Source organism: Canis lupus, chromosome X (genome assembly GCF_011100685.1).
Source record: "Canis lupus familiaris isolate Mischka breed German Shepherd chromosome X, alternate assembly UU_Cfam_GSD_1.0, whole genome shotgun sequence".
NCBI classification, from domain to species: Eukaryota; Metazoa; Chordata; class Mammalia; order Carnivora; family Canidae; genus Canis; species Canis lupus.
In genome coordinates, this window is record NC_049260.1 from 8772111 (window position 1) to 8798001 (window position 25891).

General features: G+C 42.0%; 1 protein-coding gene and 2 long non-coding RNA genes across 5 annotated transcripts in view; all 3 read left to right on the top strand.

The window, feature by feature from the left end:
- FRMPD4 (FERM and PDZ domain containing 4) overlaps window positions 1-25891 on the top strand; it is a 566058-nt gene that overhangs the window by 140442 nt on the left and 399725 nt on the right. The window lies entirely within an intron of this gene.
- On the top strand, window positions 2702-9882 carry LOC119868361. Its single transcript, XR_005386117.1, has 3 exons — window positions 2702-2793; window positions 8583-8781; window positions 9680-9882. It is a non-coding gene; the product is annotated as an uncharacterized LOC119868361 (long non-coding RNA).
- On the top strand, window positions 19509-21205 carry LOC111094746. Its single transcript, XR_005386115.1, has 2 exons — window positions 19509-19692; window positions 21117-21205. It is a non-coding gene; the product is annotated as an uncharacterized LOC111094746 (long non-coding RNA).

Sequence of the window (25891 nt, forward strand, 5' to 3'; positions counted from 1 at the left end):
ATAGTAAATACTCAGTAAAGGTAATACTCATCAGTCAATGACTGGGCAGTCGGGAATATTTTCTGTCAATCACTGACATTGAACTTGAAACAATTTGGCTTTCTAGGTAGGTCCGTGTGTATTTCCGGGAGAAGTGTTGAGGACAGAGTTCGGTCTTGACTTTTGGATTGGGATGGGCATCATGAAGGCGTGGACAGTGCTGCAGGACCTAGGTCAGATCAGTGACAGGGCAGAGATGGAATCTTGTAAGCAGTGAGAATACCAGAGCAACACTCTGATGAAATAGGTGATTGGAGTGGTTGGGTTTAGGACGACTTGTTGAAGAGGCAATTTGTAGGACTTCGGACTCATCTTCTTCTTTTTCTTTCATTTTTTTAAAAGCTTTTATTTATTTATTCATGAGAGACAGACAGAGAGAGGCAGAGACATAGGCAGAGGGAGAAGCAGGCTCCCTACGAGGAACCTGATGTGGGGCTCGACCCCAGGGCCCCAGGACCATACCCTGAGCCAAAGGCAGATGCTCAACTGCTGAGCCACCCAGGCGTCCCTCATCTTCTTTTTAGGTCATCTGATGTCAAAGTTTGAAGGTTGAACCTTGACCGATATGAAATCTGTAACAATTCTTAGCTGGTAATTAGTAGCTACCTTGTAGAGAAATAAGTCAAGGTGGAAAATAAACATCATGCTGAAGATATTTTTAGAAGAAAGCACAATTCTTGCATGAAACCACAACTTAACAGAAGAAAAATGCCTGTCATTTTAGTTACTAGTGCTACTGACATACCCCCTTACTATTTTAATAAAATCCAGCTCCTGCCCCCTGCCAATTGTGGTCTTTGTTCTTCTAGATAAAGATGATTCTATGGAATATTAGGTCTATTTTGTTTGTTTTTGTTTTACAAAATGAACTTGGGCCAAAAGCATTCAGAAAATGCCTTGGAACATGACATTTTGAAAGTATTACATAAAAAAAAGAAAGTATTAGGTAAATTCCTGAAATTATTAAAAAAGAAGGTTGCTGTCCATTTTACTCAATTTGCTTGTAATTTATATTTCCTGCCAAAGTACAGTATGACTTTTTTTTTTTGCACTTAGGGTAATTTGGCTTTCACATCAAACATTCAGAGACACTACCAATTTTTCAAGCATGAAAGGTGACATAGATTTGTTTTTCCAAATACAGATTGTATCATGAATTAAAAAAATTGAAACTGATATATATAGTGTTTTGTGTAAATGTAGGGTTTAGTCAGATGATATGCTATGATGATAGCTTGCTCTCACTTTATAGAAGTTTCTGGTTCCTTGCAGTGCTAGTCTCACGGTGGGGAAGATACTTTAGTAGAAGCATACTAGAGTATACAGTGCCAGTTAGTAAGGAGGATAGTCCTTGTGTTTCACTCTACAGTGTCTGTGCCCCTCCTAAGACCCTGAAAGTCCATGTGGCTTTTTTATGTTTCGTGTACAGGGAGTTCGTTTGGGACATATTTCTTTTTCTGCTACCTTTGCATTCCTGGGTATCAAAAATGCATGTGATTTAATTTGCCTCCTTGACTGAAACTTTTTTTTTTTAACTGGGTTGTCGCCTACATTTTGTTTTTCTACACAGAGGTGACAATATTTCCATGCTGATGTGCCATTTTTTAAAAAATTTTTATTTATTTATGATAGTCACAGAGAGAGAGAGAGGCAGAGACACAGGCAGAGGGAGAAGCAGGCTCCATGCACCGGGAGCCGATGTGGGATTCGATCCCGGGTCTCCAGGATCGCGCCCTGGGCCAAAGGCAGGCGCCAAACCGCTGCGCCACCGAGGGATCCCTGATGTGCCATTTCTATAAAATTGCCTATTTACTCATTATGGAAGATAGTGACATCACAAAACTTCATATATTAATTCATTTAGTTATTTATTGATGCATTCACTGATTCAGTAAGTTACGTATGAGTCTTTTATGTACGGAAGCGGGGGGGGGGGGGGGGGTCCTACCAAGAGAACAGAATGTGGAGCCAACCTACTCCCGAGGATTTGGGGGGCCCTTAAATGGCCATTAGATTATATATATATATGTTTTTAAGAGTGCAAAAAAGGCTTGGTATCTGCTCTTCCCAGTTAAAAATTAAAAGAAAACTAAAATCAGGCAGAGATCCAGTTTTTGTGGCACCAGAAGCAGTTATATTATGAAAAGTCCTCTTTGGGAAGAATAATCCAAAATTATGAATACAAATTGGCAGAATCGCACCCGGAGCCTCGGAAGGAGCTGCGCAATTACGGCCTTTAACGGAGACGTCGTTAGCCTCTCGGTCGATCCGCTTTGGAATGAAGACGGGCCTCTGTACGCTGAACAAGCGCATGTTCATTCTTAAACTTCTGTAAAAAAGAGATAGCACTGAGAGAACAATAAAGCAAAGAAACGACACGATTTGAGTTTTATAGCTTATGTCAGCAGCCAAGTAATCCATGGAGTGAGTGCACGCAGCCTTCATTTGTTGCATATATATTCCTCCTGAGAATGTGGTTCTGGAGGGGTGTTGGGAGTAGGAAGCAGGGCCGGGGGGGGGGGGGGGGAGTGGTCCATGGCCCATCTGCCTTCAGAGCCCATGCTGGTTCCACTGGAACACAGGATGGCCCCCGCTTTTCAGCTGCGAGTTCTGGAGAGGAGACACGCACGTAAATAACCGTTGCCCAAGATAGGATGCGTTTCCTTTTTAGAAGGCAGCGAGACATGGTGTCACAGGAACCCAGAAGAGCTAAGATTACTGCCAGCTGAGGAAATACAAGCTCTCACAGGAAAGGTAACGTTTCAGCGCGCCTTTGATTGACAGGTGACATTTGAAGGTGTGGGGATGCAGCAAAGCAGGACTTCAACAGAATTCCAGAGGACTTGATCCAAGTCTCAGAAGAGGGAAAGGCACGAGATCAGCTCCTTGAGACAGAAATGCAAGGAACAGATGCTAGAAGTGGGAAAGGAGTCCCCTCCCTGGACAGCCAGCAGGGCTAGGTGGCATTGTCCTTTTATTGAGAGGGTAATGGGAAGGTCACAAAGGAGGTGGAATTGGGAATGACCAGAACCGTTGAGGAAGATTAATTGATGGTATTTAGGTGATCTGGAGATCAGTTTAGCTCAGCCTCTGTCTTCACTGAAGAATAAACTTGAGCCCAGGAGGGGCAGCAGCTTATCAAGACCACAGAGTGAATAGGAGAGTCAACCTTGGTCTCTAGACAGACAATTTTTCCTTCTTACCACCAAGACATTATGGGTCAAGATCAACCTCCAGCCCTATAGCTTTTTAAAAATATTAATTAATTAATTAATTTATGTTTTTTAAAGTAAGCTCTATGCCCAACATGGGGCTTGAGCTCAGGACGGTGAGATCAAGAGCCATATGCTCTACTAACTGAGGCTGTCAGGCTCCCCTCCAGCCCTGTAACTTGATTCACAAAAACCTTTCCCCTCCCTATACCATGGCAGAGGTGGAAAGGAACAAGATAAAACGGATAGGTAGCTAAAATATCAGATACTTGTTTGATTAAATACCAATTTTCAAGTTTTTTTGGACAAGTTTTCAAGTTTTACAGTAGCACTATCCAATAGAAATGAAACACATGAGAAATTAAAAATTTCCCAGTAGTTATATTTTTATTTTTATTTTTATTAAAGATTTTATTTATTTGACAGAGAGCACAAGCAGAAATAGAGCGACAGGCAGAGGGAGAAGCAGGCTCCCCGCTGAACAGGGAGCCTGATGTGAGGCTTGATCCCAGGATCCCGGGATCATGACCTGAGCTGAAGGCAGACACCCAACCAACTGAGCCACCCAGGTGTCCCCCCAGTAGTTATATTTTTTAAAAGTTACAAATGGTGAAATTAATTTTAATAACATACCTGACTTCACCCAATAGATCTAGAGTATGATCATTTCAACGTGTAATCAATATAAAAAGTATCATTAAGACATTTTACTGCTTTTTTTTAAATTAAGTTTTTGTAATTGTACAATTACGGCATATCACTATTAGGACTCTCCACCATATAAGAGCTCAATAACTATCTGGGGCTGTTGCTACTATATTGAACAACACAGATAGAAAGCTTTAGACTAAGGTTTAAAAGGTGGTTTCTGAATTTTTAGTGTCGCATTTCTTATCCTAATTGGTCTTACTTTTGTCTGATGTAGCTAGTCTCAGGAATTGCAAGAAATAATGGAATGTCTCCAAAATCCACCCTCTGTGTGAAACATAGAATCTCACTTTTTATTCTCCCACTAGAAATCTCCATGGGGGCTCTGCTTAGGTTTCAAGTCCTTGGCGAACCTTTTAGTTCACTGGTCTCAGAAGGGTCCATTTTTCCCCCCAGGAAGTTGTGGTCCTTTTCTTTATTTTATTTTATTTATTCATGAGAAACACAGAGAGAGAGGGAGAGACACAGGCAGAGGGAGAAGCAAGCTCCATGCAGGGAGCCTGATGTGGGACTCGATTCCGGGTCTCCAGGATCACGCCCTGGGCCAAAGGCAGGCGCTAAACCGCCGAGCCACCCGGGCTGCCCTGGTCCTTTTCTTAATAAAATTGATCTCACCTAAAATTTAGGGTTTAATATTAACAAAAAAGAGTCCCCTCACTCCACCTCCCCAAGTGCAAAGAGGTACCAAGTTTATCTTCTGATAGGAAATCCCCCGGGAATGGGGCTTTTTTTTTTTTGTTTTCCAGCTCTTGCTGGATTTTCACCCATTTCAGCTGCTACTTCTGGTCACAAATACTTTCAGCCACCTGTTCTCTGAATATATTCTTTTCCCAACTGGCTTCCCATTTGTTTTGATACTGGCAAAGCAGATTCCAGCCATCACTCATTTATTAAACCCATTCAATCTGAAAAGCTTTGTCCACATGCAGCCAAGAAGAAAAAGTCACAGGCATCATTTCCAAATCTAATTCTAAAAGTGAAAAAACAGCCCATCAATTTTTTTTAATTTTTATTTATTTATGATAGTCACAGAGAGAGAGAGAGAAAGAGGCAGAGACACAGGCAGAGGGAGAAGCAGGCTCCATGCACCGGGAGCCCAAGGTGGGATTCGATCCCGGGTCTCCAGGATCGCGCCCTGGGCCAAAGGCAGGCGCCAAACCGCTGCGCCACCCAGGGATCCCCCCCATCAATTCATCTAGCCTGCAGCTTAACTCCTAAGGGGAAAATAAGGAGATAAGGAAGATATTCCTTTCTGATTGGAGCGGAAGTGGGAAGGCAAGCCTACAAGGGGGCTTTATAGTGCCTCGGTTTTCATATCACCTAAATGACCCTGGTATAGCAAATGATTTCTGGGCCCCGCAGGAAAACCCTGCATCCTCCTTCTGCTTGGATGAGCTAAGGGCACCCTATTGGAAGCGTCTGGGATTCACTATGTGAGAACTGTTTTGCTCTTCCTTCGGGTAAGCCAAAAGTGCTAAGCCGTCAACATTTCTGGGAGCAGCCCTCAGCTAATGACCTGTGGGACTTGGAGGGTAAATAGCCCAGCCCCCTCCCTCCTCAGGTGGAAGAACTCCGAAGCATGTTGTACAGAGTCTCATTATTTCTATCAGAGCTTCCTGGAACAATCTCACAGATAAAAGTGTTTTCACCCAAATCTTTGCCTCCAGGGTCTGCTTCTGAGGACCCCAGCTGCCCTGGCCAGCATTGCTCAGAAGCCCATCATGTTTGTTGCCATTGCATCTACATTGGTCTTGGGTTGTGAGTGCCTCCAGTAGTATAATGGAGTTCTAAGACTTGTCTGTCCCACCCTTTCTCTTCCCAGCAACACCCAGGGATGGGCCCAGGATTCTTGGTGGACCTAACCTTCTGCTCACCATCACTGGTGCAGCCTCTACTCTGCTGCCATCTTGGCCTCCTCTGGTTCAGGGCAGTGCAGCATCTGCTACCTCCCTGCTGGCCTGGATGCTCTCGGACTGCTGGAGCTGTCCATTTTCAAGCATAGAAAGCTATTTGTTTTCTGGTATTCCGGTGGTGGTTCTTGTCTTTCAGAGAGAGTGGTTTTGGTCTCTTTCTTGAAGACCACCTCCAGTGGGCTCATGCATGTTAGCCGTTCCTAACAGGTTCCTCTCAAGCCTCTTCAGGCAGGCTCCTTCGGGGCTGACAGGGGACACGTGGCCTTGTATCTCCTCTGAAAAAAACTTCAATATCTCAATCCTTTTCTCTTGCATGTGAGGTCCTAGCTCTCCACAGGCCTGGTTCAACATATCGGGGGATTCATCACTCCACATCTTGACATCCTGGGGAGTACAACATCCTCATTCCCCTTTGCTCCTAGAGGTCCCCAGGTGCAGAGATGGCATGCTTCTCTGGGTGGGCTGGCACATTCAGCTGAAGAGCACAATGACCGAGATGCAGACTCTGAACGGCGCCAGAATGATGGGGCTCGAATCCCTACTCCATCTCTTCCTGGCAGGGGACCCAGGTCCCCTCTGTGCCTTAGTTCCCTTATGAAATGAGGATAATAACAGGACTCACTTTGTAGGGTGTCAGGAATATTGAGGTTACAGATGTAAACTCTGCTGTGTATAGAGCACAGTGGTGGCTTGTTATTTAGTATACATGAATACACACGCACACACCCATTCATACACATCCACCCTTGAATCTCAGACACGAATGGTAAACATTCGTGGTCTGCTGTGTAATGAAGAGTGTTAATCCACAGAGAAAGTCATGTTACTTCATCGGAGCCATAATAAACGTAAGGATGGTAACAGTTTGCATACCTTGAAGCCCCAGTACCCTTGGGGGATTGCACTGACAGAGCCTTCCTTTCCCAGGCCCTAGCCTTCCCATTCACTACCCATGACTTAAGACAGCTACTTTTCTCTACCATTCAGTCTGGTCCCCTGCAAAATGGAGATACCGATAGCCAATATAGGGCTGCCGACCCCATCATGACCAGAGTCCCGCTATCTTTCCCCCCAATTCCTGTGGGCCTGCTGTATCTCCATCGAGTCGTTCTGCTTTCCTGACCTCCTTTCTGGAGGCACACGAGGCCTGCCCTTGTACTGCTTCCTAAGGATCCTGTCTCAGCTGATAGCAATATTTTTCCTTTGCTTCTGTCTTCCATTTCTTGGAGGAAAGTAAAAGAAGCCCCAAGCATTATACGGGGAGAAGTGAAGAAAACCAATCAAAACAAAAAGCCAGCAGCTGCCTCTGTTTCGTTTTCATTGTTGGGTGCTAATCACCCACCCCAGTGGCAGGGAAGTTTGGGTGATGGGACAGGTGAGATAGGTGATGGGGATGAAGGAGCACACTTATCTTGATGAGCACAGGGTCATGCAGGGAAGGGCTGAATCACTGTATTGTGCACCTGAAGCTAATATTACATTTCATGTGAACTGTACTGGAATTAAAATAAAATAATCAAATGAAAGAATAAAAGAAAGTTCCACAGAATATTAGGCTGAAGTACAGGTTCCTTTATTATGGAGTTTCATCTCCCAAACAAAGGAAGTAGATAAAAGGATGAGGTATCTGCCATGATCAACATGAAGTTTTCAAAGTGAAGAATTCTGAACTCTTTGAATCTTTATTAAAAAAAAAATTTTCCCTCTCGTCCAGCAACCTTTTGTCATTTTTGTTAATTTTAATATTCGCAATGGGATATATCATGACAGACCTTGTGCTTTGCAGATATGATCTTATTTAATAGCCATCCCAATCTGGTCAGGTAGATATTACTTTATTTCAGTGAGTCATTTGAAAATTGGGATTCCAAGATACTAATTAACATTCCCAAGGTCAGTGTTAGCAGTAGAACCAAGATTTAAAACCGAGTTAATGAGATTCCAAAGCCTATATGATGTTGATCTGAGTTTCTCTCCTCATTCGCCCTGTATGTACCCACAAGTTCTGACGTTTGATTAATAGACCTCCTGTTACCTAGGAAGCAGTTAATGGACTGTTGATACAGATGTCATCATAAATGAAGAGGCCTGAGGGACCTTTCTAGGTTGTCTTTTCATTGTGAATATAAGAATTTTGAAAACAAATGAACTCAGATGTCACCCATATGGAATTGATGCCGAGGTTAACTGTATATTATGGCTCTTGCAGTGTGAGGCCCCTCACCCTCTCCATGACCTGCATATCTTTCAACCTGTCAGAAGACCTACAGGAAGTCCTGGATTTTCAAAAACTGGAAGCCGGGTAGCCCGGGTGGCTCAGTGGTTTAGCGCCGCCTTCAGCCCAGGGTGTGATCCTGGAGACCTGGGATCGAGTCCTGCGTCGGGCTCCCTGCATGGAGCCTGCTTCTCCCTCTGCCTGTGTCTCTGCCTCTCTCTCTCCCTCTCATGAATAAATAAAATCTTTAAAAAACAAACAAAAACCCCCCCCCAAAACTGGAAGCCCAAGCCCAGGCAAGGGATCATGACAGAAACCAACACAAGCTTCCCCATCAGGCACGGGGCTAAAGGACTGTGATATTTTTAATTCTTTTAAATAGTAAAGAAAAAATTGAACTTTTAGGTCAAAGAACATATCTTAATATAAAATATTAATATATTTGAAACCCTTCTACCAACATAGTTATACAATATAGCTTTTAATTTTTTTTAGGGATGAAGGAGTGCGCAAAGGGAAAAGTCAAAGTGCCTTGAGCCCATGGAAAGGATCATGGCAGGTGGCAACTGAAACCAAAGCCCGAAGCAAAAACTGGTTTCATGCAAATCCAAGTGTACTGTTGTGAAGGCTTTGTGGACATTTGAGTGATCCTGAGGCTGGGCTTGGAGAAGCTCAGGAGAACTCTCACAGAGTGGTAGGATAATGACAGTTTGTCATCTGTAAAACAAAAGGGAATTAGAATCATCTAGGAGGGGAGGGACTCAATCATGTTGGAGCCACTACTAGGGCCTATATCAGCTTACTCTTGGCTTGACACAAACTATGTTAAGTACTACAGGGCAAATGGGTGCCCATCGTCAGGACATGTGTGCAGTATGGAGGCCCAGAAATCTTCTAATTGTTCACTGTCTATTCCTGCCGTGTCCAGCACCGAGCCAATAGCCACACGTGGGTAGTGCAATGTAAATTAATTAAAATTGAACATAATTAAAAACTTAGGGGCACTTGGGTTGCTCAGTGGTTGAGCATCTATCTGCCTTCAGCTTAGGTCGTGATCCTGAGAGCCTGCTTTTCACTCTGCCTATGTCTCTGCCTCTCTCATGAATAAAAAAAAAAAAAAAAAAACTTAGGGGGGCCTGGGTGGCTCAGTTGAACTACTGTCTTCTACTCAGGTCATGATCCTGGGGTGGGGCCCTGCATCAGGCTCTCTGTTCTCTTTATTTATTTGAGAGAAAGAAAGCGAGAGAGCGAGAGCAAGAGTACACCTGAACCTGGGGCGGGCAGAGGGGTGGGGAGTAGAGGCAGTGGGAGAGAGAAACCCAAGCAGAATCCTTGCACTGAACATGGAGCCCAAGGCTGGGCTTGATCCCAGGATCTGAGATCATGACCTGAGCTGAAGGAGTCAGAGGCTTAACCATCCGTGACACTGAGGCGCCACCCTTCACTGCCCACTTTAATTGTGGCCAGGGGCTACCCACTGGACAGTGCGGATGCAGAGCTTTCCCATCAGTGTAGAAAGTTGGAGTGGACGGTGCTGATCTACAAACTGTATTAAAAACTTCTCTAAGGTGATTGGCAATGTGATTTTCCAGATGCAAACTCTTAAGTCACGGACCCTGCAGAGAAGAAACAGGCCACCCAGTCTTATTTCTGCTAGCATCAACACCTCTCTTGCAAAGTTCCGTCTGTTGCTGTGACAATCCAGCATTTTAGGGAGGAGGCCAAGTGGAAAACCGAGGAGGCATGCCTGTTTAATGAAAAGATGGGGATGATTTGCAGTCAATTCCGTCGTTATTTCTAAGTGAGTGCTTTTCAAGTCCTTGAGATCATTTTGTTCTCGTGGGCAAATTAAACCCATCTTTGGAAATCTCATTTGTGCCCTCAAACTGATGAACACACGCTGCACAGAGCGCAGATACTTTTCAGCGAGGCAGGGTCAAACGGTGATACATGCTAAATGGATGGGCTCTTAATTAATGAGGTTTTAGTGAGACCGTATTTTCTCTAGTAAACATTTCAGTTGAGTTTTCAGAGTTTCAATTGCTTATGTGACTAATTACCATATAAGATGCATTGGATGCCTCTGTAAATATGTGAACAATTTTTCTTTCCATTGCTAATATTTGTTCTCACATCCGTTTACCAGCATGGCACAACGAATAACACCCCAGACAGTCCCATAGGCTCACATAAAATATTTGTGTGTTTTTAGGACTCTTGTTCCTGTTATTTCTAGAACATAAATTTCAGAAATTCTGAAAAATCTGTTTGGAAACTTTTTGTTGTTGTTAAAAGAGCTCGAGCAGTGAGGAGGGGCAGAGGGAGAGAGAGAGAGAATCTCAGGCAGGCTCCATGCCCAGTGCGGTGTCCTTTGTGGGGCTTGATCTCCCAACCCCGAGATCCTGACCTGAGCCGAAATCAAGAATTGGATGCTTACCTGAGTGAACCACCCAGGTGCCCCTGGAAACAAATGATTAATAGTCTTTGATGTATAGATAGCTCAGGAACTATATCTTGTGGTTCATTTTACCACCACAGATTTTCCCAGACTGTGCTTGGAGGTACCCAGCTGTGCCATGAACTACGATAATGGGTTTTCATCAAAAGCAAAAAAAAAAGAAAAAAAAAGAAAAAAAAAACAAAAAAAAACACAAACCCACTGGCAGGTAGTGTGGCAAACACTGCACATGAATCTAATAGTTTGTAAGAAATAATCTATTGAAGATGTGCTTATTCAGCTTTTCTTCACCTTTCTTTGGTTACAAATCACTCCATCCTAAAGTCCCTGAATACTATGTTAGTGTTATTTCCTGAAAGTTCAGAAATAGGATGTGGGGGCCTCCAGACACACTAATGGACTCTGCTGCTTTTGTTCTCTTAACTCCCTCTGCAGTCGGCACCTCCAGTTTGGCATCTTTATCCTTCTGTAAGGTACCCCAGATGCCAAACAGATTACCTTACTGCTCCCCCACTCCCCTCCTTATGCACTCAAACTCATTCCGTTCCTTGGATAGTGACTGGTTCCATTGCCCCTTGTGGGAAGAGGAATTCCTTTTGTATCTTGACCAGAGCAGGGGAGACGTGTTTGCAGTAGGTAAACCCTGCACTGCAGACAAAAATGTACTTTCCTAACGTGTTGTAGGCTGGGGTTAGGAAAGCTGAACTAACCCGCTACAGCCTGTTGGAACTTCCAGGATGGGGCTTGGTTTACAGCACTCTTACCTCATGGGGATTCATGTTCACCTTCGAGTCCGTGTCCCAAAAATGCCTTGAAGATGTGTCCCACATTCGGGTGCAGGACCTTGGATCTGTCCATGTAGCATTTTCTTGTGCTAGGTTTGGCCTGTCCTTTCCAGCTGTCAAAATTCTTAAAGGTAGTGAAGGGGTTAAAAACATAGATCTCTCTAGACAGCCTGTTTTGTCATTCTGTCTCTGCTTCCTCCAGGGCTTTGAGAACTGGGTGAACTTTAAAATTTCTCTATCCCGGGATGCCTGGGTGGCTCAGCGGTTGAGCATCTGCCTTTGGCTCAGGGCGTGGTCCTGGGGTGCAGGATCAAGTCCACATTGGGCTCTTTGTAGGAAGCCTGCTTTTCCCACTGCCTGTGTCTCTGCCTCTCTCTGCGTGTGTCTCTCAAGAATAAATAAGATCTTTAAAAAAATAAAAAATAAAATCTCTCTAGTCCTCAGCATTCTTATCTGTAAGATGGTGAAAATAAGATGACCCATAACATAAGGTTGTTGAGAGAACTGTAGAAGTTAAATTAGGTAAAGCATTTTTTTTTAAAGATTTATTTTTTCCTAAGAGACACAGAAAGGCAGAGACATAGGCGGAGGGAGAAGCAGACATAGATAGAGGGAGTAGCAGGCCCACCACGGAGAGCCCAATGTGGGACTTAATCCTGGAACCCTGCGGTCAAGACCTGAGCCAAAGGCCACTGAGTCACCCGGGCGTGCCTATGTAAAGCATTTAAAAGTATTCCTGGCATACAGTAGGTGATAAGGAAGGTACTATTATTTTTCAGGCTAGACCTTTGATGAATGTATTATTGAGCTCTCCTACCTTTTCATCCACTCTAAGTTTGATCAGGTTTCTTTTACCCATATTGAAGTCAGTAGTAGAAGTATTGAATGGGCAAGGGTGAGGGGAGCATTTGACTTGCCACTCTGAGGTGCTCCTAGGTGATGGGAAGCCTAATTGCTTAGCCCCCTTTGAGCTTGGGCATTCATTCAGATAGAAATCTTGAGTACTTCTTCTTCTTCTTTTTTTAAAAAAAAGATTTTATTTACTCATGAGAGACACACAGAGAGAGGGAGGCAGAGAGACAGACAGAGGGAGAAGCAGGCTCCATGCAGGGAGCCCGATGTGGGACTTGATCCCGGGTCTCCAGGATCATGCCCTAGACCAAAGGTGGCGCTAAACCGCTGAGCCACCCGGGCTGCCCCTTGAGTACTTCTTGTAACACACAGCTCCATCTTGTTCCCAAGGAACAAGGAGGATTTCGTTAAATGTAACTTTTTTTGTTAACCATGGCCAACATCGACTCTACTGGTCTTATATCAGTGCTTCTTCTGGTGAGGTGGGGATGAGGAATCACCTGGGAAAACCTGGGCCTGTTATTTTGCATTTTGTGTTTTGAGATGTAATAGACGAATTTAAGAGCAAAAAGCTTGAGATGAACAAACACAATAATGTGTATATGTTTGGGGAAACTGAGACATAATTTGATGTGTCTCTGTGTGTGCAGCTTAGGTGTCTCATATAGGTGGGGACAGGAAACCAAGGTTGGGCAAGACAGGGAGTATAGGGTGAAGTAAGCTGAGACAGGAAGGGGGCTGGCCTGGAGATCTAATAAAAGGTAAGTGAGTTCTTCAGGCTATTGGGAACCCAAATATTTTAAGCAAAGAATCTTCTCTTGACACCCTGGAGAAAGATTATGGAGGAACATTTGAATACACTATTGCTTTCTATTTTTCTTCTCAGAAGAACTTTCTTCTGATATGCTTCTTCTAGAAGTCCAGCACTCAGTGGCAGAGATGCCAGGTATATCTCAGGACTCAATGCATATGGGTTACACTTACCAAAGGAGAAATCTCATGTAACCCAATACGTAGACTCAAATTCAGGGAATGTCTGTAGAAAAATGGGTCTGATATATGAAATTTCCGGGTTTCGGTTTTATACCCAATAGTGGTGTAAATAGATCAGCTTGCGTGAAATTTCCCTGTTAGACAAGTACGTTGTGACACATCCCATTTTCCGTAACTCCAGCATCAGTGGGGAATAATAGCCTACTTCTCCATTGATGGATCTTTCCATTTAAATGAGCAAAATACTTTTTATGTATATGCCAGTGCCCAGTAAAGAAGACAAAATAGATGAAGGTAACACTTTATTATAAAGGGTACCATACACACACACACACACACACAGACACTTAACTATACTTGACAGATGAATTTTGAGTTGATTGTTTGCATTCTAAAAGGATTTTGGTTTCAGTGAAAAGATCTTGCTATCATTTTCCTCTTAATCATTGACCCTCCCAGTATATATAAAAATATGCATTGTAAGTGCAGCCCAATTTTCTCATCTATAACGAGAGCAGGACCCCCTGCTCTGATGTGAATGGTATTGGCAGTGCAATATACCCTGGATTTGAGACACTGAATTAGGCAATCTTGGAAGATAGCTTTGAACTCCATGGTTTCTATGACTCATTAATGAAATTTATGAAACTCATACTTAGGCTTTGAGAAAGTTTCACATATTATATTGCAGTTTTGAGGTTGCCAGAATGTTGGAATGTGCACATGGAACCCTCTGATTTTTGTGCCTTATGAGGATGTCAGTATTGTTATTGCCTTGATAAAATTGGTCATAGACTGAGTGGGAATTGTATCTTGTGATAGATTTTAGGGCTCTCATTTGTCATTGTGTAGACAATAGTGAGCGGATAAGAAAGCTAAAGAATGTGGAGATTTAAGAGAGTCAAGTACATGACATTTTGATGCCCTCTAAAGAATGAAAAAAATGGTCCATTGATTTTTTTTTTCTTCATTATAGCAAATGCAGAAATGAAAGTAAGAGGACCATTTGCAACATTTCACAGTTGGAGTATACTTCGCCTTCAGGAACTTTGAGTCTGCCTAAGTCCTGAACAATTGGGAGAATGGGTTAGTTCCATTTGGAATCTTTATTGATTCACAGTTGAGGCAGGAACAATGAACATTCATTTTTTTTAAGTATTCTTTTTAAAATATTTTTTATTTATTTTTAAAGATTTTATTTATTTATTCATGAGAGACACAAAGAGAGAGAGGCAGAGACACAGGCAGAGGGAGAAGCAGGCTCCATGCAGGAGCCTGATGTGGGACTCGATCCCGGGACTCCAGGAGCCCTGGACCAAAGGCAGGTGCTAAACCGCTGAGCCACCCAGGGATCCCCCGACAATGAACATTCATATGTTCATTCAGTATTGTTCATGTAAAGAATTTTACTTATGTTCTTGGCTCTGTGTACATGCCGGAAATGCAGTGATGAATAGAGAGCAAGGCTAAGTGTTTGCCCTTTGGGAGATGATGGTTGTTGGTGGAGTGGTTGGGAGAAGACAAGTAAATAGGCAATGGTAAAGTTAAAGGTAGAATAGTATGAAAGGGGAGCCCTTGAGAGGAATAGCTAAACCAGGTCCTGGTTAGTTTAAAAGACTTCTTGGTTAGTCTAGAAGACTTCCTGGTTAGTCTAGTGGGACTAGTGACAAAGGTGAGTCCCAAGTCCCAAGAAGGGGTTATGCTCAATGGGTGTTGGAGGTAGGGTCAGCCTCCCAGGTGAAGATTTTGTGCCAGGAATTGGAAAGGAAGGTGATGATGGCACAGGTACGAACCATGTCAGAATGACTGCAACAAGAGGCTTTGCTGAAAACCATCAAGGGGCAGATCGTGGAGGACTTTTAATGCCTGGCAAGGAGTTCAGATTTTACCTGGATGGCAGTTGGGAATCACTGGAGGATTTTAAGACAAAAATGCCATTTTTCAATTTGGAAGAAGGTTTAGAAGCATTGAACCAAGGGCTGAGTTTGTTGGATTGATGCAAATCTTCTAGGACAGATGTGGCAATGACTTGAGTTTTGTTAGAAATTGTATAAAAAGATGGATTCAAGAGCCACAAAAGTCTTCGACTGGGTTATAAACTGAAACATGATGTTTTACTGCTAATGATAAATATTGCATTGTTGGGCATAGTTTGGCTGCTAGCTAGGAGTACCTGATGAACAATGGCCAAATGCTAAATGCATTTATAATCATATGTATTATAAAATTTCAGTGTTGTTAGTAGAGTTGCTCAGTGATATCAGGGCTCTGCTTTCCCTGAAGTCCATTTGGTTTCTGTCTCAGGAGTACAGGGTGGATGCCACTCATCCAAAGAGCATGTCCTCCTATGTCAGCATCCAAAGGCTATCAGATGTTGTGTTTTTCTCCATACTCATTTCTCCTGGAATTGCATCTTCCATTAAGACTTCTTCCATCGTCTCGTTGGCCGTTACAATGTCACATATTAATGACAACAGCAATAGGATTACTGTGATTGCTTTGGACAAGTTATGATACCTGCCTTGAGTATAATGCCATTCAAGTCGTGAATAAAGTCAGATCTGTTAACAGGGATGCAGGGGAGCCTGGCGATAGTTAGGCAATCAAACATAGTATTCCAAAACTATTAATGATCGTCAACCAGAGAGGTAGCCTGGCTTAAAGTAATTAGCACTAAAAACCAAGAATGAAAATGTCACCTATTCCTCTCTAAAGTAATAAATATCTCCACCCAAACTGTTTTGTAGTAGAATGCTAGTTTTCAGGCATAATGAGTGGGGTTTTGGTGTGCCTATCTTAGATGACCGATACTATAGAGATGTATAATTTGAGTTTCTACTCGTACCCAATGGAAGAAAGGTGCAAGCTTCACTGCCCTGGGGAGATTACACTTCCTGCTCTCCATTTCACTTTTGTACCAAGTCTTCTGGCCCTATTCTTTTAGAATTTTTCTCCGTGAAGATCTTCCATCTCCAGTTCACCAGTTCACTCTGGACCAGCTTTCTCTTCTTGGTTATCAATGTGCTATGATCTTAGAGTGAACATGTTAGATTTTATCATTTGGCTTGGAAAAGTGCTATTCTCTGATTGAATTAAGTAGTAGACAGTATTTATTCCACCTTTAAAAAAAAGCACTTTGACAATTCGTTTTGCTATTTATTGAAATTTTTATTCACACATGTTCAAATTTGGCTGTGACTCTTGAGGAAGGCAGGGGCACATGGATGTTAGCCAATATGATGCATAATTTCTGACTTCAATGGCCAGAGAATAGTGCCTTGCTGGCTGTGTCTAAAGCGGAGCTAATAATAGGTCCTGCCTCATAGATGTATTGGGAGAGGTGTTAACACAGCACAGTGCTAGGATGAGCTCAACAAACGATGAACATTTTCATATTGTATCCATTTACTTATCTGGTTTCCTGAGTAAATGAGCTGTGTGGGAGACAAGCAGTAAGTAAGAAAACCTTACTGTCTTCTTCCCTTTTTCTTGGGTCTTTATTCCTTTCCATGTCTCAAACCCATGAAGTTTCTTCTTTTCCTTGCATTTGTTCTTCACCTCACTTTCTACTTCTTTTTTTTTTTTCACTTTCTACTTCTTATTCAGTTTTGTTTCCTTTAATTTTTTAAAGATCTTTTTATTTTTAAGTAATCTCTATATCTGATATTGGCTCCAACCCACAACCCCAAGATAAAGAATCATATGTTCTACCGAATGAGCCAGCCAGGTGCCCCCAGTCTATTGTTGTTGTTGTTGTTGTTGTTTTAATGATTTTATTTATTTGAGAGAGAGAGTGTGTGTGTGAGAGAGAGGGCACGAGAATAGAGAAGGGCAGAGTGAGAAGGAGACTCCCCACTGAGTAGGGAGCCCAACACAGGGCTTGATCCCAGTACCCTGGGATCTCGACCCAAGCCAAAGGTAGATGCTTAGCCAGCTGACCACCACGTGCCCCCTGGTCTGATGTTTTAAAAAATTTTTTTTAATGATTTTATTTATTTATTCATGAGAGATACACACAGAGAGACAGAGACACAGGCAGAGGGAGAAGCAGGCTCCATGCAGGGAGCCTGATGTGGGACTTGATCCCGGGACTCCAGCATCATGCCCTGAGCCGAAGGCAGACATTCAACCACTGAGCCCCCCAGGTGCCCTCCAGGTGCCCCCCTGTCTGGTTTTTAAATGCCAGCCTCATGGTGCCTGGCTGGCCCAGTCAGTGGAGCATGTAAATAACTCTTGTTCTCAAGGTTGTAAGTTTGAGCCCCATGTTGGATGTAGAGATTGGTTAGAAAATATAATCTTTAAAAAATAAATAATTAAATGCTTGCCTCGCCAGAAAGGGATTGAAACATGATAGCATTAAAAAAATATTTTGGTGTTGTTATTTAGTCTCTGACTTTTTTCAGAGTTTCTGAAACAAGCTTTTTGACTTTTTCCCCATTTTCCTGGCATTTTTTCTACTTATCATTGGAATTGAGTCATTTTGTGTTTACATTGTATTCTAATCTCAAATAGAAAAGTTGCTCGCCCACATGCAGCTACTGAAATGATATGATAACACTGAACAAAATCTAAAAATTGTGTTCCTGGGGTTCCTGGCTGGCTCAGTCAGGAGATCTTGCAGCTCGTGGTTCTCAGCATCTTTAGATCCAACCCCACATTGGGTATAGAGATTACTAAAAACTAAACAAACAGATAAATAAAATAAACTTTAAAAAATTAAAATTGTGTTCCTCCGTTGCACTAGCTCCAACTTTGTACTTAAGATGAACATGTAGCTAGTGGCCATAATGCTGGAAAATCTGGTGAGAACGTTTTCATCATTGCTGAAAATTCTGTTGGAATGTACCACTCTAAATGCTTGCTAGTCTTGCCTATTTCATTCTTTGGGGATATTTGGGATATACAAGGTACAAGACAGAGAGATGACTCTATTTACATGAGGATTTACAGAAATGAGGTGCTGTTTCTGATGTGGCTCCCCACAACTTCCAAACCTAGTGTTCCTGGGATTGAATGTTGGCGCCCAAGTGCAGAAGAGAAAATCCTCAGCACATGAGAGGGCTCAAATCAATACTGTGCAAGCCCAGTGACTTCTTGCCTGTGTAGGAGCCCTGGAGCCTTTGGCCAAGAGCACTCATAACATCCCGATCCATACAGTGTTTCTGGAGAGGGGTCTAAAAGCCATCTGGATGCTGGGTCCTTTCTTAGTTCTACCTTGGACATGTGTCACCAGTGTAGACTCCTTTCGTCCTCATGGTGCTCGTTGACTCTGTCTCATCCTCATCATCTCTATCAGGGATCATTGTTTCCTACTCCCTCTTAATTCCACCAGCTTCTTCCCAGTCCCGTTCTTCATCATATTACTGTAAGAGTTACTTTCCTAAACATCACTTTTTATTGCACTTCTCTGCATGGAAACCTCCTCTTTGCTCTCTGTTGCCTAGGGATTGAAAATGCACAGGTCTGTGCATGGCAAAGAGATGCTTTCCAGATGTTGACCACTAAGAATACATCTGCAGTTGGACGGTTGGATTTATCACCCACTGAAATGAGGAGTGATGCATACTGGGGGGACCGTGTGGCCTCTAAGTGAGACTAAGAGCAAGGAAGCACTTTAGGATTGTAGCTCTTGTTAGGCGATTTGGGGGAGTGTTCAAAGAAATAGGACTTTGCTCTGGATTGGATGCTTCAGAAGTAGCACAAGTCTAATAAGAGTATAGGCAGGGTTAATGAATTGGATCTAGAAATCTCAAGTCTGAGGAAAAAGAAAAGTTGGAGGCTTAATTAGTGAAGAAACATGGGTCACTCTTACTAAACGAGGTAGTAATGTTTGGCCATCTTTATGATTTGGAGAATGTTCTTGTTTTGTCTGTTTACAGACATAATTACAGAGAGCCCTTGTTTCTGTCTTGATTCATTGTGGTCACAGAGTGGCTTTGTGTGATGGCCTTGGTCTGAAATTGCCCATGTGAATGTCTGCTGGTGCCCAGATGTCAGATGTCTGATGTCAGAGCTTCATTTTCTTGCATTTAGCCAACTGGTCACAGTGGGTCTCTCTAGACTTCTGTGTCCTGGACACACACTCTCCCACTCGCTCCTACTATTCTTACTGCCTTGCATCCTGTATTTTTGCTACATTGAATGTCTATTCATTTTCTTAACCATGACAAGATGTTTCTTGCCATTCAGCCATTGGCCTTCTCTGGAAACAGACCCTCATTATCACTCCTCTATTTCTTTTTTTTTTCTTTTTCTTAAAGATTTTCTTTCTTTATTCATGAGGACACACAGAGAGAGACAGAGACATAGGCAGAGGAAGAAGCAGGCTCCCCGTGGGGAGCTGGATGCAGGACTTAGTCCCAGGACCCTGCATCAAGCCCTGAGCCAAAGGCAGGCACTCAACCACTGAGCCACCCAGGTGTCCCTCACTCCTATATTTCTGCCTGGAAAATGCAAATTCATCAAGTGTCTCCTCCTCACCAGAGCTCCATTTCGGCCATTTCTACCTTGCAGCATGGTATGTGGGTTTCTCTCTGTATTATAACCTTCACCATTGAATAACCTGCCAGCTATAAAGCTTTAAGCCAGTTACCTAATCTTTAATTTTTTCAGTTTGCTTATTTTGTTAAATGAAAATAATAGTAGTCCCAACCAAGAAATGTTGTGGGCGTATATGTCCTCAGTGCTTAGAGCATTGTTTGGGCCATAGGAAATAACAAATAAGTGCGATCTATTGTTATTTTTTGATGGTGTTTGTGGATTAGGGCATTGTTGCTCTATATTGGGAAGAAAAATTTCTTTCTCTGTCCTCCTGGGGTCTTTCAGCTGATCTCAGAATTAAATTTACATGAGACAGGAGAAAAAAAAAACAATTTTATTACATATGCGAGGCCTATATTGAAATTAAGACCTAAAGAAATGACCAAAGCTGGTAGTTTTTATACTTTATCAGACAAAGAGACAATTTATTTGTGGGGGAATTGACAGGATAAAGGAAATATATTTGGGAGTTTTAATTGGTGAAGGATGTTAAGCAGAATTTGCTCCGTGGTATAGATCAGTTATAAAGGTACAAGGATCGTTTCTACAGATTTCTGGTCTGTAAAGTTCCCATTTCTGGTGATGAGTGTATCATTTTCCTTCTTGGCATAGGGAAGTTACCTTTCATATGGGAAGTTTTCTTAACCGATTTCAGGAGAGGGCGGAGGAGGGTCTGAGTGTTGTTGTACCCAGTTGCTTGTTCTGTAAGTTTTATTTTAAATAATCAATAACCCACCTTGTCACATTTTGGGGCAGCGTATCCTTAGCCACCACGTTTCCTCTTTCAATTATTGCTTTAACAGCGTTTTCACAACAAATTCAGTGCCTGGCCCACAAAATGGTAGAATAAATGTTCTGTATTTATATATTTCTTTTCAGGGTCAAGTACTTGCGAGTTCATCATGGGACTTAGATTTAGGACAATATAAGCTAATTCTCTTTAACCCTCATTTGTAGTTGAGGATACAATTGTGAAGTCATTAGCTTGTCTGCTCATGATCACACTCAAAAAATTGAGGTATGAGACTTGAACCAGGGTCTAATCATACATGATTCAGTGTTTTTCAAACTGAATATGTCAATTTAAATGACAACTTTTTCATATGCATTACTCTATTCAAATCATACCTCCCAGGTGGTGAAGTCTCTCGAACTACATTAGGGAAAACAGTGAAAGAGCTCAGTCATTTTTGTATATTGGAGCCTAACTGAGAATTCCAAGCTAAATGTTCGAACTCTTCAATGAATCTAATTCAAGTATAAACGCTTTTGATGTATAAGTACATTCACACAGGCACATATGCACATTCTAATATTCCTTATGGATATAGAAGAAGCTTTCTTAAAATGAAGTTTGATTGTAATTGTGGCTGCATTTTTGTTCTGTCCATCGCCCTGCAGATTGTTAATGCTTATTAGTGCCTGGTCTGTTGTTAAGAAGATTTCAGCTAAAAAAAAAAAAAGAAGAAGAAGAAGAAGAAGAAGAAGAAGAAGAAGATTTCAGCTATATTGGTGGCTTATTCATATGTGTACTTACAGAACTTCGCAGCTAGAAGGACAAGACAGCAGCTGACAATAAGAGTATGGAGTTGTGGAAAGCAAGGCTGGGGAAGAGAATACTAAGAATCACGTTGCAGAAATAGATCAGATCTGGCAAATAGATTTATCTCAGGGGAGTCCATTTGCAGTGTTACAATTGGTATGCAATGTAAATCATTGCCTGGAGAAGGGGAACAATTTGAAACCCAACAGCAGAGAATAAATATGTAAATTGTTCCAGTCTTTGAAATAGCAAGAAAGACTTATACCTTAATTCACTTGTGGTGTCACTGTCCATTTTAATTCTTACAGAAACACTGGATTCTTTCTACATTTAATTTGTTCGTTGCCTTTCCTTGAATTATTCTTGTTGGAGTGGTTGCCCACTGTTGTACAACCAGAGAGACTCATAAATTAAGGTCGACAGACTTAGATTGCATAAGACAACGCCACTGACTTTAGAATTAATGTTAGGTAATTTTGCTTGAATTTAGTCCAAGTCAACTGTTGTGAGTTTTAAGTATCAATCAGCTGGAGAATTCAGGTGCAATGTTTTAAAATTTTTATTTAGCATTTTAGTATTAATCTTGCTGTGAATTAAACATTTCTACTTTCGTCCTTCAGTTGCATACTATTGTATATTACTCGAACATAGGAATTATTTTATAAACCTCACTCTTTCAACACATGAAGCTGATTAAATGTTTTATGTATGTCAACAAATTTCATTTTCATTAATGGTATCTTTGACCACCAATAATAGAGGAGCCCTTAGAGCGATGTATTATATGTATTGAAAGAATAGATGCCTCAGTCAGGATATATTTACTGGATACTCACTGGTCTAAGGTGGTGAGCTGGTGCTGAAAACACAGTTTCATATAGAGGCCTTTGAACTCTAGTTTATAGTCTACATCATCAGTGTTTGGTAAATCCCTTGCCTCTCTTCTTTCTTCTCCTGTCAGAATCTGCTTTTCGAACAAGATATAGCCCCGAATTGCTGTTGCAAGGAAGGTTGTTTGTGGGGTTTCAGAAGGCCCCTGGCCTGCCCAGGTATCTCTGAAGGGTGTTCTTAGAACTCTGAAGGCACGTAGACTGATATGTCAAGACCGTTGCACCACATGATGAAATAAGATGCCCATTTGAAAAGCTAATGATGTTGTTCGTGGCAGCAAAAGATGTACATTAACGGGGGACATATATACGAAGTCCGAAAGGAGTTAGAAAATGAATTGTGAGATCTAAGTATTTAAATTTGTTCATCAAAGGAAGTATTTGAGACATTATGTGCATATTAAACACAATAGAAAACAGGGTCATAAACCCATAGCTGGAAACACACAGACACTCACACAAACACACAAACACACTCTTCCCCCCACCACACATACCTCCCCCCCCTTTTTAAAGATTTTATTTATTTATCCATGAGAGACACAGAGGGAGAGGCAGAGACACAGGCAGAGGGAGAGGCAGGCTACCCCTGAGGAGCCCGATGCGGGACTCGGTCCCAGGACTCTGGATCACACCCTGAGCCAAAGGCAGATGCTTAACCACTGAGCCACCCAGGTGTTCCCACACATACCTCTTTGGAATGCATTTTTCTTATGTTTGGTATGTAACAAAGTGTATTTAACCAAGGGGCTACCTCATGTCTGTATATGTCACAAGGATTTCAGTACTTGTTGTATTATCTTTTTGGAGTGTCTTTGGTCCGATTTCTAAAAGGCCACTGATAAGGACGGAGCTTCTCCCACTAGAGGCGGAATCTCTCCCTAGTTATCCCTATTAAATGAGTAACTATATTCAGAAGGCCGAGTGATAGCCCTGATGGAAGAATTGGGTCTTCAAATGTATAGTTTGAGAATCAGAGTTTCTTCTCATCCTGAACATAAATTGGCCTCTGATGAAATCCTATTAGTCAATTTTATAGATTTAAAATATAAATTTACATATTTTAACTATTTATGTAACTACCAGATATTATTTATATTTATATATATTCAAAATACATGATTCTTCTGTTGAAATATCAACATATGAATCTACCATGAGAAGGAAATACCATTTTCAAGCAGATTGGAATATTCACTTTCTCATGTCAATACCTTCCTTTCATGTAGGAGGCTGGCTTGTGATAAGTTAACTCACAGTCAGACTTCCAGTTTTATCAAAGTGTTATGAGAACCTTTGAGTCAACTGGAGGTTCCTGTCACTTGACCTGCTCACGATTTCCTTACTGAGAATCTACAGGAGAAACCAAGTTATCAAAAGGCTACTTTGGTGAGATTAGAATCTGAATAGGGGTGGTGATTGTCAGTTGATTGGGTAATTGCATCTCGTTCTTCAGGTGAGGCAAGCAGTCAGGAAAAGGGTATTTGGTTTGTGTGGAGGGAGCCTGTCTCTTCTAGCCACTGTGTGTATGGCCTGTGCTATGATCCTGTGCTGTTGAGAAAGATCTATGTCTCATAATAACCTCATAAAATTTTTGTGAGGATCACATGACACAAGTGTAAGGAACTTACTTGGTATTTCGTAAATATTTATTGCTTAAATAGTTGATTTAATTGTAGCCTTTAAAATCCCTATCCTTTAGAATAGACTTTAATGATAATTGGGTTAGAATTTGGGCATGGGGACACTGGGTGGCTCAGCAATTGAGTGCCTTTGGCTCAGGGCGTGATCCTGGGATCCGGGATCGAGTCCTGCATTGGGCTCCCTGCATGGAGCCTGCTTCTTCTCCCTCTGCCTGTGTCTCTGCCTCTCTCTCTCTCTCTCTGTGTCTCTCATGAATAAATAAATAAATTTTAAAAAATAATTTGGGCATGGATCATCAAATGTCTGAGGAGCATCCCTGGCTTCTATGCACTAGATGCCAGTAATATGCCCCTCTCGCAGTTATGACAGCCAAAGATATTTCTAGACATTGCCAAACATCCCATGGCTTTCATGATTATCAGTTGTTGAAAATCTCTATTTTAGAGGAAATATTGCACATTACTGGTGTTCACGTCTTCATTATCTGTCCATATCTCTCAAAATTTCCCAGAAAAATAGATGAGAAGAAGTCATTAGCATTAATGTTAATAACTTGCCACTAACCTGACAGTAGCATTTGATGCTTCGTTCCAGAGAAAATCAGAGCCACCAACAGTGTCTGTATTTTTGAGGCACAGTGTGATAATGAGCTGGCCCAACAAAGGAAAACAACGCATTCTTTTCCCAAGAAAGTTTTGCTATAAAAAAAGCCATCTGAATTAAACACTGTGCTTAGTGGTATACTAGTTTTGCATTCTAGTATAAGCTGCTTATCTCAGGTTGGACCAGTGACACGGGGCTGGCATTGTCCTCTGTCAACTTAATTCCTGCTGTACAAAAAGACAGTCACTGAAGCAGCCAATAAGCAGGTATGGAAGGCATAAAGGAATCAATGAATTGTCTAGGAATGAGTGGTGGGGTTTGCACTGGCGGGGGGGGGGGGGGGAAGCTCAGGTAAATGTGACCACCAGGTAGAGCATAGTATGTGAAGTGAACACTGCTGGTGTTTAACATATATGCAGGATAAACACTGAAGTACTTTAGACTTCAGAAACCTCTTGGCAGGCAAGACATTTTAAAGACATAATTGTGGGAGAAAATGGGGAACTGAGGGAGAGAATAGAATTGTGGGAGAGACGAGGAATTGTGGGAATGAATGAAGGATTGTGGGACAGTACAGGGAATTGTGAGAGACAGAATCATTGGAGAGAGGAAGAGTTCTTAGAGAATTCAGAATATGGGAAAGAACAGAGATTTGTAACAAAGAACAGGATTGTGAGAGAGAGAACAGCAGGACAGAACAAAGGATTATGGGATAGAATGGAAGATCTTTAGATGGAATAGGGAATCGGAGGAAAGAACTTGAGGATTGTGGGAGAGAAGGGAAGATTATGGGAAAAATAAGGAATTTTGAGAGATAATAGAACTTTGTAGATGAAAATAAAGCATGGTGGAAGATAGGACATACTGTGGAAGACAACAATCATTGGCCCTCTGGGTTCCATATCTCTGGTAGGGCCATACTCTTGAGTTTGGCCTTGGCATAGGTGCTCCCTCCTAACCAGTCACCTAACCAAACCCCTTCCCGCACTCCTTTCAGGCCTTCTCTTACCAAGGCCATTCCCCTGCGAGTCCACACAAACCTATACGGCCACCCACCTCCCCAGGCTGTTCCTATTAGATCTGACAAGCACTTGTTTTCGTTTTCTGGCTAGGAAGGACAAAAAAATGTAATCTAATTTGAGACACTTCTTTATCTCAACACAACCTTTTTAGTACTTCGGGTGTATGATTAGGATTGGTCATTTCCGTTGTATTCAATAATCTAATATTCATGGGCCATGAGAAGTGTGAAAACAAACAAAATGTAATCCCTGCCCTACACTAACTTTCAAGGTTGTAGGACATAAAAGTAAATCATGTTCGCAATAGATGCATTTAAGAATGTGAATAAAATGCTATCGGAACACAGGCCAAGGCAAGAATCTAAAGTAATTAGATTCGACAAGTCAATTATGAGAGTCTAAAGCAAAAGCAAAAAGAAGGAAAGGTTTCTCAAAGGAGGTAATTGAGATAGACCTGGGACAATAGCACAGATA